Source organism: Colobus angolensis, unplaced genomic scaffold (genome assembly GCF_000951035.1).
Source record: "Colobus angolensis palliatus isolate OR3802 unplaced genomic scaffold, Cang.pa_1.0 Scaffold119, whole genome shotgun sequence".
Lineage (NCBI taxonomy): Eukaryota > Metazoa > Chordata > Mammalia > Primates > Cercopithecidae > Colobus > Colobus angolensis.
Window position 1 is genome coordinate 64,725 of NW_012113030.1, and position 18,546 is coordinate 83,270.

At 56.9% G+C, this 18,546-nt stretch overlaps 1 pseudogene; it reads right to left on the reverse strand.

Annotated features, from left to right (window-relative positions):
• Nucleotides 1-989: 989 nt before the first annotated feature.
• LOC105500842 lies at nt 990-18,481 on the reverse strand (annotated as a pseudogene).
• Between the last annotated feature and the right edge of the window lie 65 nt (nt 18,482-18,546).

The window sequence follows — 18,546 nt, forward strand, 5'->3', positions numbered from 1 at the left end:
AAAAAAAAAAAAAAGAAAAAAAAAGAATGGCTGCTCCATAGGCAGAGTGGCCCCAAAGGCTGCTGGTTGCCCATTTTCATGGTTATTTCTTGATCATACGCTAAACAAGGGTTGGACTATTCATGAGTGTTGCAGGAAAGGGGTGGGCAATTCCCAGAACTGAGAGTTTCTGCCCTCCCTTCTGAGACCATGTAGGGAACCTCCAGATGTTGCCATGGCATCTGTAAACTGTCTTGGTGCTGGTGGGAGTGTCTTGTAGCAGCTGATGCATTACAATTAGCACATAATGAGCCATAAGGATAATCACAGGTCACTCCCGTGGGCCATCTTGGGTTTGGTGGGCTTTGCCTGGCTTCTTTACTGCAACCTGCTTTATCAGCAAGGTCTTTATGAGCTGTATCTTGTGCCGACCTCCTATCTCATCCTGTGACTAAGAATGCCTAGCCTCCTGGGAATGTGGCCCAGCAGGTCTCAGCCTCCCTTTCCCCAGCCCCCATTCAAGATGGAGTCACTCTGGCTCACGTGCCTCTGACAAGTTGGCCTGGGTTGAGTGTTCCCGAGTGTGTGGTTGTTGGAGCTGTTCCTAGGAGTAAGAGGAATTGTCAGTAGGAAACAGGCCTCTGTTAGCCCTGGGGCTGGCAGTCTGCCCCAGTATGTCGGGCTCATTTTAGTGGTGACAAAACTGGGGCTCAGAGACATCAACTCCCTCACCCCGAACACCCAGACTCTGCGTGGTGGGCTGGGGTTTGAATGTGGGGCTTGAAGACCCATCATCTCCTCTGGTCCCCCAGTCTCTGCTGCCCAAGAGGAACAGGATCCCAGGATCCAGTCCCCTCATGGCACCAGCCAGGGTGGGTGGAGATGGGGAGGCACAAAGCCCCCTGGACTCTGAGGCAGGTCGGGGGCCAAGAGCAACCCAGACCTGCGGACGAACCCCCCACCCCGGGAAGAGTGGCTGCATGCCCGGCCCAGCGGGCAGATCTGTGTCCTCAGTAAACGTGACGGCACTTCCCGCTCCTCCAGCCAGGCTGTGCTGTCTTCACGTTTCCAATCATGCGGCCTCCTCTCCAATTCCCAAGCCCAACCCACAGAGACAGCGATCTGGGGTCCAGCTCTGACCCGCTGCTTCCCGCCAGCCCTGCGGCCGGTTCTGGAAAGCTCTCTGCTGCCCCCTGGTGGGGAAGCTCGGGGCAGGGCTCTGGCTGCAAGCATGGGGTCCCAGAACCTCCTGGCTCTGTCACCTCTGCTGGGTGGAAAACCAACCCAGGACTGAAGCAGCAGATGGGTGCCTGATTCCTTATCAGAGCTCCACCCACTGGCAAGTCTCTCTCTGGGCCTCAGTTTCCCCTTCCATTAAACGAGGGGCTTGGGGGATACCAAGGAGGGGTAACAGCTTAGTGAGGATTGAGGATGGTAGGTTTCTTCTGGGGAGATGAACACGTTTTGAAACCACATGGCGTGAGTGGTTGCACAGGACTGTGAATGCACAAATGCCACCACATTATTCGCGTTGAAATAGTTAATTGCATGCGATGTGAATGTCACCTCATTTAAAGTGTTTAAAAGAGGGGCCTGGGAGAGTGCAGTGTATGTGAGAATCACGTGGGACACCCACAGTCTCTGAACCTCGGTTTCCTTGCCGTAAACTGGGAAAGAGACCGTGTGAGCTGTGTTCCCTGGGGCCAAGAGATTCCAAGAAGGAAAACCTGGGATTCCAGGGACTGGGATGAGGGCCGGGGGCCGGAAGGGGAGGGGGCCTGTGGGGACGGCATAGGGGGCAGCCCAGATAAGGCTTTCAATACTGGGTAGCAGCGTCTACACAGGCGGAGATCCCTGCATCTCACTTCCCGCAGGGCTGACCGGTGGCCAGAGGTGGGACTGGCCAGGCTCGGCCCAACCAAATCTGGGAGCAGAGGACACTGAGTGAGGGATCCCCGGGGCCACCCTCACTGGCCTGTGGCTCTCCTGACACCACGAGAGGTCCAGCAGCTGACCTTGGGTCCTAATGGGGGACACCTTCCTGGCAGGAGGCTGGCAGGGTGGTGTGGTGGTCAGTGTACTGGGCTCTGTGTCTCCGCCCCTACCTGTTGTGTGACGGTGGGTGAGACACCTAACCTCTCTGTGCCTCTGTTTCTTCAATGGCGAACAGGGGCACTAGCAGCCCCCACATGCGGGTACAGTGGCCTGAAGGATAAAGGCAAGGGCGGCACGAGACTTACAGCAAAAGCTCTAAGCAAGGAGAGCAGGGAGCTGCCCAGGGAGTTCCACCACCATCTCCCCTCTGGCCACCAAGGAAACCGAGGCTCATGGTGACCTGGCCCAGGTCTGTTGGACTCAGGGTCCTTCTCATCCCCAAGATCAGAGGGCTGTCACCAGGGAAGCAGCTGCCATAGACACAGCCCAGGAAGCACACAGGGAAGGATGCCCTGGGGATTTCAGTATGTTATTGCAAAAAAAATTCATTGCTATTTGAACCCTGCTTTCATGCCTCCATTTCCCAGAAAATGAACCACGGGAGACACCAGGAGAGGCAGGAGACCATCCTCCTTGCACAAAACCCACTCCCTCGGATGCTGTCCTCAGCGAGGGTGGCTGGGGCCAACCAGGGGGCCCACCCGCAGAGTGGCAGATGAGGCAGGTTGACCCTGCAGACATTGAGCTCTGTGGTGAAGGTCCTGGCCTTCTGGTAGCAGAAGAGCGACTTCTCGTGGTCCAGGAGGAAGTTGTGGGAGATGGTGGCCGGCCGCGTGTAGGTCTTCAGCTCTGCCCTTCTTGTTGCCCAGGTCCACGGCGGCTGCCCGTGCCAGCTGGTAGTACCTGGTTGCATCAAACCGTTCCTGAAGGGGACAGGCCATGCTCAGCAAAAGGGGGACTTGGAGCCTGTCTTCCCAGAGGCTGCTCCCATCTCCAGGTCATTCCACATGTCCAGCCAATGCTGGCTCACCCCATGAGCCCCGAAGCCTGTGACACTGCTGTGGTCTCAGCTGCAGGAGTTAGGGACAACCCTGAAACCCCTGGAAGCCTTCCTGACTATCCCTATGCTCCACTCACCCCAAGCCTCATGCCCCAGTCCCACCCTCTCTGCAGGCAGTGGCTGCTTTCCCCATGGGCTGAGGTCAGGGCAGATCCTGCCTGCTCTGAGTTCCATGCAGGACCCGTGGCTCCAAGCCACAGCAGGGGCACAGCATTGAGTGACCCAGGCTCCCGTCTGGCCCCTGTCCATGCTGATCATTTCCAGGCCCTCCACGGGCCAGGCCAGGCACAAAACCATCTCACAGGTGTTCTCCCTGGCAATGTTCCCTGAAATACTGAGGGAGTGTGACTCCCCAGACATCCACTCCCATTTTCAATGCATCTTGGGCTCAAACTCACCATCCCTGGGTTGGGATGCTGCCTCCCAGACCTCCACCTTGACCCTTCTATCTCCCCCCCCCGCTTCTCCCCAGGCGCCTCCTCCACATGGGGGACACCCAAGGGACCTATCTAAGACCCAGGCCTGGCCTGTCCCTCTTTACCATATCAAGATGGCTCCCAGGGCCAAGGACAAAGTCCAAGATGCAGCAGTCCATTCCCTCACTGCCCTGCCCCGCACATGGAGCAGGGGCGTGAGAAGACCCTGAGTCACCACCGCTGCTCATCCAATGCTCCCCAGCCCAGCAAAACACTGGACTCTGCTGGGTGCATGGCTAAGCCTAACATCCTTGCTCCCAGTCTGAGGGACCTGGGACTGAACACTGACCACAAAGGTGGCCCGGGCTGTGGCAGAGGGAAGCCCAGGAGCCTGTGGGGGGCCCAGGAGGCCCCTGACTCAGCCGGGTGGGGGAGGCAAGGGCTTCCTGAAGGGGTGGGGGCATCCTAACTAAACAGGAAGGAGCCAAAGTATGTCTCTGCCTGTGCACACGTGTGCCTGTGTATGTGGTTGTGTGCGCACCTGTGGCTGTGTGCGTGCCTGCATGTGCGTGTGCCTGTAGTGTGTGCAGCAGCTAGTGAGTGGCAGGCTGAGCCAGGACACACCTAATCCACCCTATTCCAGGGCTCGCTCTCAAGTGTAGACTAAAAGGGACCGCATTTTAGAGGCAATCAGCAAGGATGCCCATTTACCCCTGCCTCTCTGCCAGCCTTTCAGGCCCCATCCAGCCCAGCTTTCCCTCCCACTCCTCTGGGCCCTCAGTCCAGAGCCTCCTATACAAGGAGGATGGTGTGGCCTTGGAAAAACAGCCGCCCCTGGGGAATTCTCGAGGGGGCCTCCCTGTGGGAAGCTGGCCTGGGCTGACAGCACAGTCATGATGAGGCCCAGAGGGCTGTGCATGGGAAGGAGGTGAAGGAGGCCTCTGCCCCTCGACCCCAACCATGGACTTCGGCCTCTCAGGTACTACTTGGCCCTTTCATTCCTCTTGGACAGGCGGAGTGGGCGGCAGGCTTGACCAAGACAGATAAAGGCCCACTTCTGGGAGGCCCATCCCCTGGGTCCCAGGCGAGCCCCTGAGTGAGAGCAGTGTCCCTCTGGGCCTGGCACCTCCCTGTCTGGCTGGGACTTGGGAGGCCACAGGGACCGCTTCTGACCACCAGGTATCACCAGCACTGGGCAGGGGCCTCCCAGGCCTGTGGTGAGGGATACGGGGCGGAGTCTTAGGGCTGCCCCAGCTCCTCCTGTTCTAAGGCCAAGATCTCGGTCCCTGGACTGGAGCGCCCTGGCCCCTCAGCCCATAAGGAGCACCGACACGGTGCCAGTGCGATGCTGAGGAGGAGCAAGTGCCTGCTGGGCAGAGGGGTGGAATCACCCCAGGTCTGAGTCTGCTAGTCCCAGCTCTCCACCCCCTGCAGGGCTGGGGGCAGAGGGAGCACACAGCACCTCCCCCTCGAAACAGACCCGACCCAGCAAGGTCTCAGCCTGGCTGGGGCCCCGCCCCACTACCTGCCATGAGCTGGGGTTCACCTGTCTGTGAAGCGGATGGTAATACGGGTCCCACCACACCCTTCCTGGGTGATGTGAAGATTCAAGGTGTCTGGGGACTCCAGGAAGGAATTGCTCCGTGCAGGCTGGCACCCTGGGCAGGCTTCCTAGAGGAGGCACTGGGATTTGGATTGGATCTTGCAACGTGGATTCAATGTGAGGATGATGCCGTCCTCCACAATGTCCTTCTCCCGACCGTGTTTTCTTTGTTAAATGCAACTTGACACTTGACTGTCAAGACTCAGTTTGGTGTCACCTCCTCCAGGAGGGCCCCCTTGACTACAATCTCCTTTCTTTACCCAGAGGCCACCATTGCCCGCTCATGTGTCAGCCTCCCAGGCAGAGACTGAGTTCTTGAGGGTGGGGCCTGGCCAGCTTGGGAACTGGGTTGTATCTGCGAACCTTGCCGGTTCCTCCAGCCACGTGCAGAGCTCCAGGGAGACCACTGGGCCATTCCTAAGGAAGGCTGGAACCCAGGCCCCTGGGGTCTGGGTGGAGATCCCACTCCAAGGGGGCTGGAAACACCCCGAGCCCTGCCCCTCCCCACCCACCTTCAGCCATGTCCCTTCCCACCGACCTTCAGGTCGTAGAAGATGATGTCACCGAGCACCAGGTACACCTTCACGTAGTAGAAGGTGGTCTCGTCGAACTCCAGTGGCAAGTTGCAGAGCTACAGGGCCTTGAGGTAGAAGTGCTCTGCCAGCTTGCCATGGCCCAGCAGGTGGTGCAGGGCGGCCAGACAGTGGTAGGCCACGTGCTCATTCAGCTGGTCCCCTGGGGTGCAGGCCAAAGGAGCAGGTGTGAGGACGTGGCTCCCTGGGGCAGTCGGGACACAGGCCCCTCAGGAGCAGGTATGCAGACCCTGGGCAGCACCTGGCTTGCCTCCGGGCACCTGCGGTCACCTGGGCAGCTCTGGCCAGTCCCTTCTGGGTTCCCAGACTCACTTCCCATCTGCAAAGCAGAACAAATAAGGCTTGCCCCTGTCTACTGTGAGGCTTTGGCAAAGTCGGACTTGGATGGCCCAGCTCTGCCTACACATAGCCACCTGCCTTTATTCACTGGTTTTAACCAGGGGAGCCCACAACCCATGCAGTCCAGGTGCTCCCGGGAACCCCGGCTCCATGCAGCCCACAGACGTGACATCCGACTCCTCCTGGGTGTGTCACGATCACAGCCCGTTACCTTGGGGGAGTCACCGCATGCCTGAGCTCCAGGTCCCCCCCCAGATGCACAAACCCACCTAGGCTGTCTCTGATGTCCTCCCCTTTTCAGGGCGAGTGCCGTGGAGCCTGCATTCAATGCATTTCCACACAGCTGCACACCTACTGTGTACTGGGCCCCAAGGCACAAGGCGTTGGGGCATGCGGCCCGCCCAGGGTTCCCTGTCTCTGGAGGAGGATAGACGATCCTGGCACAGCACCAGGGGATGCCCGGCCTTAAGGGGCAGGCTGCTGGAAGGGGCACTGGGATTTCATCAGCCAGAGAGCCATGTGGTTGATGAGGGTGGGAAGGGCACAAGACAAAGGGAATGTGTCACTCAGCCTGGCACACACAGGGACCGAGATGCCTGGCATGTCTGGAAGGCAGAGGGCACACTGGGTGGCCCTTGTGGTCAGCAGCGGGAAGAGACAGAGGAAGCAGAGCTCAGCACTGCGCGAAGAGACCTCGGGCTGTGCCACACGGCTGGACGGGGAAGCCAGCTGGGCAGATCTGCCTGCCTGGACAGGAGACTAGGAAAATCCAGCAGCTGTTTTAGCCCCTGCCCTACAGACCTGGAGGCTGGGCTCTGGCAAAGTGTGGTCCTGGCAGGGCGGGGGCTCAGGGGACTTACCCAGAGTGATGCTGAGTACTAGGGCCATGTGGGCAACCTCCAAGCCCTCCTGGGGCTCCTTCCAGCGTGGCCAGCAGTGCCACCAGCTTGTTGCACAGCTGCAGCTGCGGCTCCACCTTGCGGTTGCCCATAATCACTGCCAGGGGCAGGGCCCGGTCCCACCACACAGGCAGGTGGGGTCAGGCTTCCCGCAGCACCCACCTTACCCAGCACCTTCCTCAGAGCTCAAACATGTGCTAGCATCCCATGCCCCAGTTACCCCCTGCACCTCCACAGAGCTCTGTGCTCTGGGATAACGCACGGTTCAGACACCCAAGTTGGGGGTTGAAGAGTCACCTGAGGCCCATCTAGCTACACCTGGCAGCCTCAGAGCAGCCTCTCCCACCAGGGCACTGGGGGTCTGACTAGGGAGAGCCAGCACTCCTCTCTGCTCTAAAAACACATTTATCTGTGCCCAGGGCTGAGCCACACCGTGAGCTCAGAGGAAGGGAGAAGCCGTCCCCGCTTCAGAGTGTAGGCAGACTTGGGCCCTGGCCCACCCACTGACATGCGGTGTGTCCTTTGACATGTCCCTGTGCTTCTCTGACCCTCAGCTTCCTCATCTGGAAGATGGGGACAGGACTTCCCACTCATGGTTGCTTGAGATCATCAGGTGCAAGGGTAGAGCCACTGTCATATCCAGACCCGAGCGTTTTTCCCGGTGAGACAACTAGGCGAGGGTAGAGCCAATGCCACGTCCACGGCCCAAGCGTTTGTCCTGGGCAGGGGGCACGTCATGGTGAGATCACTAGGCAAGGATAGGGCCATTGCCATATCCAGGCCCCAAGCATTTGTCCCGGGCAGGGGCACAGTCAATATCATTCCCGGTGAGACCACTGGGAAACGAAGCATGTGCATGGGTGGCCTTGCCTCCAGGTGGGAGGCCTCTGCCCTGCCACACCTGTGCCTCAGCCCTCCAGGTGACTCCCTGAGGCCCACCCACATCAGCCTACAGGCCAGCTCACCCAGTAGAAGGACACGGCTTTCTCCCGCTCCCAGGCTTCGTTGTAGAAGATGTCTCCAGCTGCCTCAAATGGCTCCAGCCCCAGGTTGGAGTCACCTGTGTACAGGACCACATTCTGTGCCACCTGAAAGGAGCAGAAGTTCCCTCAAGATCCACACTTGGTGAGGTGACCACACCCACCTTCGCCAGCCTCCTTCCTCTCACACACTGCAGGTACACCTGAGCATTTTTCAGACCTGTGCATTAGGGCTGCCCCACCACTGGCATGAGGACAATGGACTGATGCACCTGAGTGCCAGGAGGTGACTGAGCAGCTACAGCCCAGGAGCCTGACACCTGTGAATCCTACCACCAGGGCTAGCCCGAGCCCACCCCCCGGCACTCAAACAGTCTCCGTGGCCCCCAGATTGCTGGGAGCCCATCACCTGGTTCCTTTCTGCGTTGCCACATCCCTGCTGCAGCTCAGGGCTGCACATCAACAGTGTTTGTGGGTGGGCCTGGTCCCCTCTTGGCCATGAGCTCTTGATCCTTCTCCTCAGCTCAAGGAGGTATACAGCAGGGGCTCAATAATGAAAGCTTCACCAGGCTCGTGGGCTTCACAATTTGTTCCAGATCACACTGTGTGTGGGAAAGCCTCTGAAAACAGCCGCTATGATAGGTTCATTTTGTAAGGAGATGTGTCACGTGTTGCTTGGAGCACATTCTTCTGTGTGTTAACTGAGTGGTCACATTCTTTGAGCATTAGCTGTATACCAGCAGGTTCTAGGCACTGTGAGGGGCCATGCCTCTGCCCTCAGGGAGAAGATGCTGGCCACTGGGGGAGGATGTGAGGGAACCAGTTGGAGGGAGGGAAAAGGCATACAACAGGTGCTCAGCAGTGGCTTAGGAATGAGTGGATGGATGGATGAATGGATGAGCAGATGTGTAGACACATGGATGGATGGATGCTTGAATGGATGGATGGACAGATGAATGGATGGACGGATGGGTGGGTGGTTGGAATGATGTGTGTCTGTCTGATGGATGATGGACGGATGGAAGGAAGAACAGGAGATGAGTGGATGGATAATGGAAGGATGGATGGATGAATGATGGAAGGAGGAACAGGGGGATGGATGGGTGATGGATGGATAGATGGATGGATGGACAGATGAACAGGTGAATGGATGGATGATGGAAGGATGAATGGACTGATCGATGGAAGAGCAGGTGAATGGATGGATGGATAAGTGGGTGGATGGAGAGATGGACGGATGGAAGGATTGGATGATGGAAGGATGGATGGATGAACAGGTGAATGGATGGTTGGTGGAAAGATGGATGAACAGGCAAATGGATGGATAGGTGAATGGATGAATGATGGATGGATGAATGGACAGATGGATGGATGATGGCTGGATGGATGGATGGAAGGATGAACGGATGAATGGATGGATGAACAGGTGAATGGATGGATGAATGGATGGACGGACGAACAGGTGGATGGATGGTGGCTGAATGGATGGATGATAAAAGAATGGATGAACAATGGATGGATGAATAGGTGAATGGATGGATGAACAGGTGAATAGATGGATGGATGGATGGACAGGTGAATGGATGGATCATGGATGGATGGAAGATGGTTGGATAGATAGAAGGATGAACAGCTGAATGGATGGATAATGGAAGGATGGATGGAAAGATGGATGGATGGATGGACAAACAGGTGAATGGATGGATGAAGAGGTGACCAGATGAATGAATGATGGATGGATGGATAGAAGGATGAACAGTTGGATAGATGATGGAAAGATAGAAGGAAGGGTGGGTGGATGGACAAACAGGTGAATGGATGGACCAAAAGGTGAATGGATGGATGGACAGGTGAATGGATGGATGATGATGGATGGATGATGGATGGATGATGGACGGATGGATGGAAGGACCCACAGGTGTATGGGAAGATGATGGATGAATGGATAATGGATGGATGGATGGAAGGATGAACAGGTAAACAGATAGATGATGGAAGGATGAATGGATGGGTGGATGGACAGGTGAATGGATGGATAGATGGGTGAATAGATGGATGATAAAAGGATAGATGAATGATGGATGGATGAAAGGACAGATGGATGGATGATGGATAGATGGATGGAAGGATGAACGGATGGATGGATGGACAGAGAGTGAACAGCACAGGGGCCCTCCTGCATCCCTTGCCACTCACCTGGATGTACAGGTCCAGCAGCTCACTCTGCTGCAGGATGTAGTAGATCTTCCCTGCTTGCAGCCAGGCATGCGCCTCCTCTTTCTTCTGGAGGTCAATGAAAATCCCCAGACTTCGTTTGGTGTAGTCCAGAGTGGATCTGTAGGCCCTGGAATCAGACACAGGTGTCAGAACAAGGGCTGTCATCCTCCTGGAACCAGTCTGCCTCCTCCCGCGGGTCTGGTGACAGATGAATCTGGCATGTGAGGACTGCGAACGGCCGTCTTGTGTGTGCAGTGTTCTGCCCTTCCCAGGCTGCTGGGAGGGCCAGGGTGAACACACATGGCATGGAAAAGATGAAGGACATTCTTCTGAGGGAATCGAGCATCATGCTGCCCTGTGGCAGGAGGAGTGTGCTAGCCCATCTCCCCTGCCTCCCAGACATGGCCTGTGTCTTCTCCAGACGCACCAGGAGCCGTTAGTGTTCAGAGGCTATCTAGGCCGATGGTTCTCAAGGTGTACAGGCATCACAGTCACTCGGAGGCCTGTCTGTATAGTTTGCTGGCCCTGCCCCCAGAGCTTCCGGCTCCACAGGCCTAGGGCAGGCCCCAGAACTCCCACTTGCCGCAAGCTCCTAGGTGATATAGATGCTGCTCTGCTGGTCCAGGGACTACACTTCGAGAAGCATGGCTCTAGCACACTGGCCCATTTTCCTTCTGTGAACCTGAGGCCAAGACTGGATGGAGCCAGTCTCCCGGGTCCCCATGGAATCTGGCTCCTTCCCCACTCTCTAAGTAAGTCCGACACTCGAGGGGCTGTGGGTGGGTTGGCCAGGGCCATGGCTATCCCACTAGGTCAGGATGCTCGGGGGAAGCCGAGTGGGCCAGATATGGGACGTGAGACCTTGAAACCCTGCCCCAGGGAAGCAGGTGACACAATTGGCTCTCTTCTGGGGGAGAGAAGCCACAGGTAGCTGCTGTGGTCACATTTAAGGAGACAGATGAAGGCCAGGAGTGAAGACTCGGGGCAGGCAGAGGTCAGATGACAAAAGCCACCATAGTAGGAAGAACAGCCCAGAGTGCACGTACTGCCTCTGCTGGGGTTGAGATGACCTTTGACCCAACAAGGGAGGCTCAAGCTGGGACTCACGAGCCAGCAGCAGCCCTGGGACGACTCCAGACCCACCAGCTCAAAGCATCTGATGCCAAGGAACCAAATGATCCAAAGGAAAGGGGCTGATGGGGCCCTGGGCCAGCTTCCCTATGCCCCCTTCCCTGCCCCCCCAACCCCCTTGCCCCCCTCCACACCCCCACCACTGCAAAGCCAGCCCTCACCGCTTGGTGCCCAGGGACAGGTAGAGCTGACTGATGGTCTCCAGGAGCTGCCACCTCCAGCACCTTGTCGGTCACCTTGCAGGCCAGGGAGAGCTGGAACTCATGGTACATGACACACTGGGCCTCGCTGGGCATGGCGACGCTGTAGAAGTAGCACAGCCACTGGACGGCCTGCAGCTGGCCTGGGCAGAAGACAAAATGGAAGACGTCAGCCTCCCAGCATCGAAGCAAGGCTGGCTGGGCTCGGAGGCCCCTGCGCTGTGCTTGTCTCTTTCACACCTCTATGAACCTGGGCCCCATAGGCGGGGAGCCTGAGCTCAGACAGGCCATGTACCTGTACAAGAGCAGACACCGAGCACACCGTGACATGGGCACAGCTTAGTGCAGATGCTCATGGTAGAGGCCGGCCTTCTTTACAACTCCCAGGGCTGAGGTCCTGGCCAGGCTTGGCCCCTGCACCAGGCCATCTATTTCTGCTTCACAAAGTCCCTCTGGCGAGGGCCGCCTTCAGCCTGAGCTGATGAGGCCAGGGGCACAAGTAGCCCCTGTAGCAGACGGAACCCTGAGAGAGCAAAGCCAAGCGTCATGTCTGCCACACATGGCATCGCGTTGGGGGAATGGCGTTCAAAGCCAGCCCCTGGTGTTCCCACACATGCTTCTCTCATGCAACCAGGCTCCAAAACCATAGGCTCAGTGGCCTCTCTCAAAGCCACGGTGCTAGGAACAGTGGAAAGCTTCTGATTTTCTAGCGTCAGAAACATTCCGAAGATTAATACTGGAAACCAGGGACACCAAATGGACATCTGTCACACACATCCCCCAACGACAGCTGAATGCATAGTCCTCTCGAGCGCCCATGGGACATTCCCAATGACAGACCATGTGCCAGGCCACAAAACGAGCCTCAGTGAATGGAGAAGGACTGAGGCCAAAATAGAGGTGTTCTTCAGCGGTACTGGCATGAAACTGGAAATCAAGAGTGAAGGAAAGTGGGAAATTCAAAAATATGTGGAAATTACACACTCCTAAACAACCAGTGAGTCAAAGAAGAGACCATCAGGGAAATTGAAAACTAATTTGAGAAGAATGCAAACAAATGCACAGCCCGGGCCAGCACGGTGGCTCACGCCTGTCATCCCAGCATTGTGGGAGGCCGAGGCGGGAGGATCACTTGAGTCCAGGAGTTTGAGATCAGCCTGGGAAAAATGGTGAAACCTCATCTCTATAAAAAAATACAAAAGTTAGCCGGGTGTGGTGGTGCACATCTGTAATCCCAGCTACTCGGGAAGCTGAGGCATGAGAATGGCTTGAACCTGGGTAGAAGTTGCAGTGAGCCAAGATTGCACCACTGCACCCCAGCCTGGGCAATGGAGCAAAACCTAAAAAATAATAATAATAATAATAGCACAGTGTATCAAAAACTCCAAGATGCAGCTAAGGCAGTGCTGAAAGGGAAATTTGTAACTGTAAATGTCTACATTCAAAGAAAGAAGAAAAATCTCAAATCAAAAACCTAACCTTCCACCTTGAGAAACTAGAAAATGAACTAAACTCAAAGTGAATAAAAGGAAGAAAATAATAAACGTGAGAGTGGAAATGGGAAGTAAAAATACAGAGAATGGAAAAACAAAAGAGATAGTCAACAGAACCAAAAGTGGGTTTTTTGAAAATAATAACAAAATTGACAAGTCTTTCACCAGACTGACCAAGAAAAGAAAGATGGGACACAAATGACTCAAATCAGAGACTGAGCACCATGGCTCACGCCTGTCATCCCAGCGCTTTGTGAGGCCGAGGTGGAAGGATCGCTGAGGCCAGCATTCAAGACCAGCCTGGGGAAACATGATGAGACCCCATCTCTAATAAAAATAAATAAACAATTACAAACCCAAGTTTCTAAAATCAGAAATGAAAGAGGAAACATTATTGCCGACCTGACAGAAATAAAAGGATTCCATGAAAACACTACGAACAATTATACACCAACAAATCAGACCATCTAGACACAACAGCCAAACTCCTAGAAGGACACAAACTACCGAAAGTGACTCAAAAATGACCCCAAGTAAGCATGTGGGGTATCAACCCCACCCTTGGTCTCCTGGACCGTTCAGCGCAGGGTGGGGAGACAGGGAAGCATGATCTCTATTCCCTGGCCTGCATTTCCAAGTCTAATCCCCCAGCACCCTGGGGAGGGCCTCATAGGAGGAGGTGCCACAGGCTATTGTGCCAGGAGCCACCGGAGGCTGCAGTGGGGGCTGGGGTGCTGGGCTCCTGGAGGGTCTCCTTCCAGTCAGAGAATGCCCTGGGGAAGAAGCCTGGGTATGGACCCCCCACCCCTCCTTGGGCAGATGTGTGGGACCAGGGCCCCTTCACACGGTCCTTTCCAAAATCTCATCCCTCCTAGGGCCAGGAGTGGGTGCCAGGCCTGTGCTGGGAAATGGGCAGATTTGGCCACTGCCCCTGGGGCTCTGGTCCAGGCCACAGGAGGCACCTCTGAGTGGTCTCACTGTGCCATGACAAAGTGCTGCAAGGCAGAGGGAACTCAACAGTATCCCTTGTCTCAGCCATTTCCCTGGACTCAACTTCCTCATCTATTCTCTGCGGCCTAGATTTCGGACAGCCCTGCCCACCTACTGTCCATTTACTGCTCAGTGTGCAGTGACTGTTCGACAGCACTCCATGGCTCCCCGGTGCTCTTGGGGAAAAGGCCAAGCCACAGCCTGAGGCCCCAGGCCCTGCTTAGCTCTCCAGAAGAGCTTCTCACCATCCAGCACCCAACCCACCCACTCCCAACTCTGCACCTCCCCGTATGAGCCCTGCTCACTCACCCTCGCTCACACCCTACTCATCCCCGCTCACACTCCTGCTCACTCACCCCCACTCACACCCCCGCTCACACCCCACTCATCCCCGCTCACTCACCCCCACTCGCTCACCCCTGGGCCTTCACACAGGCTAAACCGCCAGCCCCTCACCCCACCACCAGCTCCTCATCCACGCCTATTACTTGACTAAATCCTCTCAACCCTCTGATCCCAGACTAAAGAGGCTTCCCTAACCCGGGGCCAAGTGCTGCCCCGCCATCAAGCCACTCACCCTTTTGTGGCTTCTCTGGCCTGAAGCTCACGTTCCCACGCTCAGCACCTGCTTCCCCAGGACCCCACAAGCTCCATTTGTGGGTGGGGCCTGGCACACTCTGCACGAGCTGCTTTTGCATGAGCTGCTCTGTGGCTTTGGGCAATCATCCGCCCCTGTGTCCTCTGTGAAGTGGGATGACAGGTGTGCAGGGCTGCCGAGATACCAATCAGATAACACAGGCACAAGAACTGGCGTTCAGGGCCTGGCTCATGGAAGGGCCCCAAGTTCCAGCTCAGCAGAGCCTGCCTTGATCCCAGGGTTATGGCCAGGGATTCCCAGCATGCGGGACTTTCCGTGCTCAAGGCAGGATGGTCCCTGAGCAAACTGGAAAGAGCTGGCTGCCCCAGTAGGGCACAGAGGGCCTGGCCCTGCATGGGAACCGCCTGTCCCCAGGGCGCTTGCCAACATCTGCTGCTGGCCATGACTCAGCACTTTCGATGGTGGAAAACCCACCACTTGTTTCTGAATCACAAACCCCAGGTGTGCCCTGACCCGAGTGGCCCCCGAAGGCGCACAGGAGGAACTGGGACACTCACTCTCCACATGGTCCATCTCCACGGCGACCAGAAGGGCCCACTCACAGTAGCCCTTGCACTGCTGGGCCGGGCCCTGACGGGTGCAGAGGTGACCCAGCTGCAGGAGTACGTGGGTGAAGTCCTGGCCACACTCCAAACAGGGAAGCCTCGAGGACAGACGCACGGCCTCCAGGAGGTAGTGCTGGGCCAGTCTGCTGGCATCTGCGTGCAGGCACAGGGTCCCGAAGATGGCCAGCACCACTGCCTGGTTCCTCCACTGGCCCAGGTCCCAAACCACCCATAGGGCGCGGTAGTAGCCCTCGGCTGCCTGCCTCGTCCCGCCCGTCCTCTTCAGAGCCACGGCCACCATGCTGGCAATCACACCTTCCTGGTCCTCGCTGGCCACCACCGCATCCTGGACAGACTGCAGGATGTTCAAGGCCACCAGGCTCTGCCCATGAAGCACGTGCAGCCAGGCCAGGGCCACCAGGGTGTCCACAATGGCACAGATTCTAGCAACAGCACTGGCTTCCACCGCCTGCGTCATGAAGGTTATGGCCGGGCTGTGGTAGCCATGGTGGCTGTACGGCTGGGCCAGGCTGGCGTGGAGAAGGCCACGCAGAGCCTGGCTTGTGCCAGGGGTTAGGGAGGCCAGCGCTTCCCTGATGTAGTGGGAAGTCTGGGTGGAGAGGCTGTGGGGCTGGAGGGCGTTCTGGAGCACCAGGTTCACGCTCCTCAGCGAGCCGGCCAGTGAGTCCTGTGTCCTCAATAAGGCCACCTTGACACAGCTCAGCACCAGGTGGGGCAGGCACTTGCAGCTGTAGATGTCAGCCAGCAGCAGGGAGCAGTCTGAGAGCCACGCAGCATCTGGGGCTCCCGAGTCCCTGTGCAAAAGCAACAGTCACTCTAGGAAGGACAGGGCCTCCTCGGGCTGCTTGAGGTGCACGTGGTGCCTGGCTAGCAGGAAGCAGGCCCGGGCCTTGGCCTGCAGGCTCTGGCCACCCACCGCCCACTGCAGCGCCAGCTGCAGGAGCTCCCCGTCCGCCTCGGTGCTGCAGATGTGGCTGGGCGTCCCCAGGAGCAGAGCCACGGCTTTGGGAACCACCTGTGTACAGTTCTCCCAGTTCTGCTTCCGGTAAATGCTGGTCAGGTTGGCGTACACAGCCACCACCTGGAACAGGTCCCCGAAGCTGCCCCCTAGGGTCCCCAGTGTTTCCTCAAAGTACACCTGGGCCTAGGACAGCTTGAGCCTCCTGCAGCACAGCCGCCCCAGGAGGAAGCAGAGCCTGGCCAGGGTCATGAGGAGGCCAGTTTTCTTGGCCACCCCTCGGGCCTGTGCCAAGCACCCAGTCAGCTCCTCCTCGTCGCTAAAGCTGCAGAACATGCCGCTCAGCCATGGCAGCACCATGTTGTACAGGCCACGGAAGCTGGCCTTGTATCCGGAGCTGTTCAGGAACAGCAGCCATGAGCTCAGGGCCTCTGGATCCTCCCAGTCGTCTTCAGCTTCCAAGCAGAAGGAGGGCTCCTCGGGGTCCTGCAAGCTCACGTTGCTGGATGCCGCACAGAGACCCCAGGACGCTGGCTCCTGGGGGCAGCCTGGGCAGGCCTTGCATTATTCCAGAACATTCCTAACCTTCGGAAGGGTCTCCTGTGGCTCCAGGCCCAGGCAAGGTGCAGGTATTTCTGTAAGTCACAAAAATACCTAGACAGATTAGAGTCCAGCAGTGAGTCCTTGGTCCACTGGGGGCAGGGTCCCCGCATCCCCGCCCTGTGTCCCTGGTGCAGCTTGCCATGAGCCCTTGAGAATTATGTGCAATGCAAACCCAGGGCCTGGAGCACGTAAGAACTCCGGCACTATGGAGACAGAGAGAACACGCAGGCCCGTGGCCCGACTCTCCTACGAAATCACCCTCCTGTCCTGCTTTGTCGCCCACCTAACAGCATGGTTTGAGGAGACTATGTCAGCTCAGTGATCCCTTAGAGATGCCTTTCCCTTTAGAAAGAATCAAAGCCTTCTAACTGGACCCATGTGTATGCAGCACTACAACTACAAATGTAACTTCTGTCAGCATATTGGGCCCCCCAGTGGGGTACAGGAATCCATGAAATCCTCAACAGCCAATCAGAGCTATTGATCAGCTCAAAAGCTGCTATGCAAAATTGGTAAAGCCACCGATGGCACAGGACAGGGGTGTTGTGCCCAGGTACCAAGCTCTGTGCAGGGAAACGGACCATCCCTGCAGGAAGGATGGGAAAGCTTCCAGGCCACTGTGGCCACCTTCACCTTGGATGGTCTGAAAACCTGAAGCCCACAGTTCCTAAAGGGTTAACAAAGGCCAGACTGCTCAAGCAGTCCACTGGCACCTGCTGTCTTTGGTGGATTCCTAGCCAAAGCCCCCTCCCAGAGGTGAGCAAACGAGCGCATTTCCTGTTGGAAAACCTGGGATGAAAAGAGGCATTACAGGGAAGGAAAAAACTAGATTTAAACAGACTCTCTTTTTCAAGCTCACATGTAAAAGACTATTTTCAATACAAACTGTCTCCTTATTCATCTGTAAAGCCTTGGAATTAAAAAATAAATAAATATGATTTACAGGCAAATGTCTGACTTGACTTCACTAGATTAGCTAAGAAATCTCCCCCACCCGGCAGAGGCACACAGCCCCTCCCAGCCACTACCCTGGCCTCTGGGGCAGCTGGAGAGCCACGTGCCTTTGCTCCAGGGACTTTGGCAGAGGGTGGAACCACCCCCTCCCCGAGGCTAAACCTACTACAGCCTTCCCTTCCCCACTGGCTTCCCAGGCCTCCTCTGGGACCTTGTGCCTGCATCCCAAATGTACTGGGATGGATCCCATTCCCAGGGAACTTTCAAGGGCCCTTGGTGCGTCCACATCACCAGGCTGTCCACATGTGGACCCTGTGTGAGGGGAAGAGACAGAGCCCAGAGCGGAGACGGGAGGGCCTCCCTGAATCAGCCCCTCAGGAAAGAGCAGACCAGGGACCTCAGTTGAGGCCCCTGCAACCTAAGGCTCTGAATTCTGCTACCCGCTGAGGGCAGTGTGGCCTCCCATCTCTGAGGCAGAGCACAGGGCAAGCTGTAGCTTCTCCAGGTCATGAGAAAGGAACCCACAGCTACATGTGGGCCCCAGCAGTGGAAAGGATGTCCCATCTCGGTCAGGGACCAGACGCGGGCCAGCATGTTCATTGGAAGAAGCGTGGGACCCCACAGCCTCCAGTGTCAGAGTAGACGAGAGGTTCAGGCCCACCTCAGTCAACGTCCCCCAAGCCCCCAGCCCGCACCACAGAGGGGTGACAGCCGCATCCAATGCCCTCCGTACTCAGCTCTGTCACCTCCCCCGAGGTTACCCCAAGGCCCAGCTCATAACCAGAGGAAGCCTGAGCCACCTGCAAAACCCACCTTGTTCCTGCGGCTGCTCAGTCTCAGCTTCCTCTACTGAGTCTGGCAAGGAAGTGAAGCAATCAACACCCCCAGCCAGCACGTCTGGTCCCATGTCAGGTTGAGCTGGGTGTCGGTGTTGCAGGGTGAGAGCATTGCAGGGTGCAGGGGTTGAAAGTA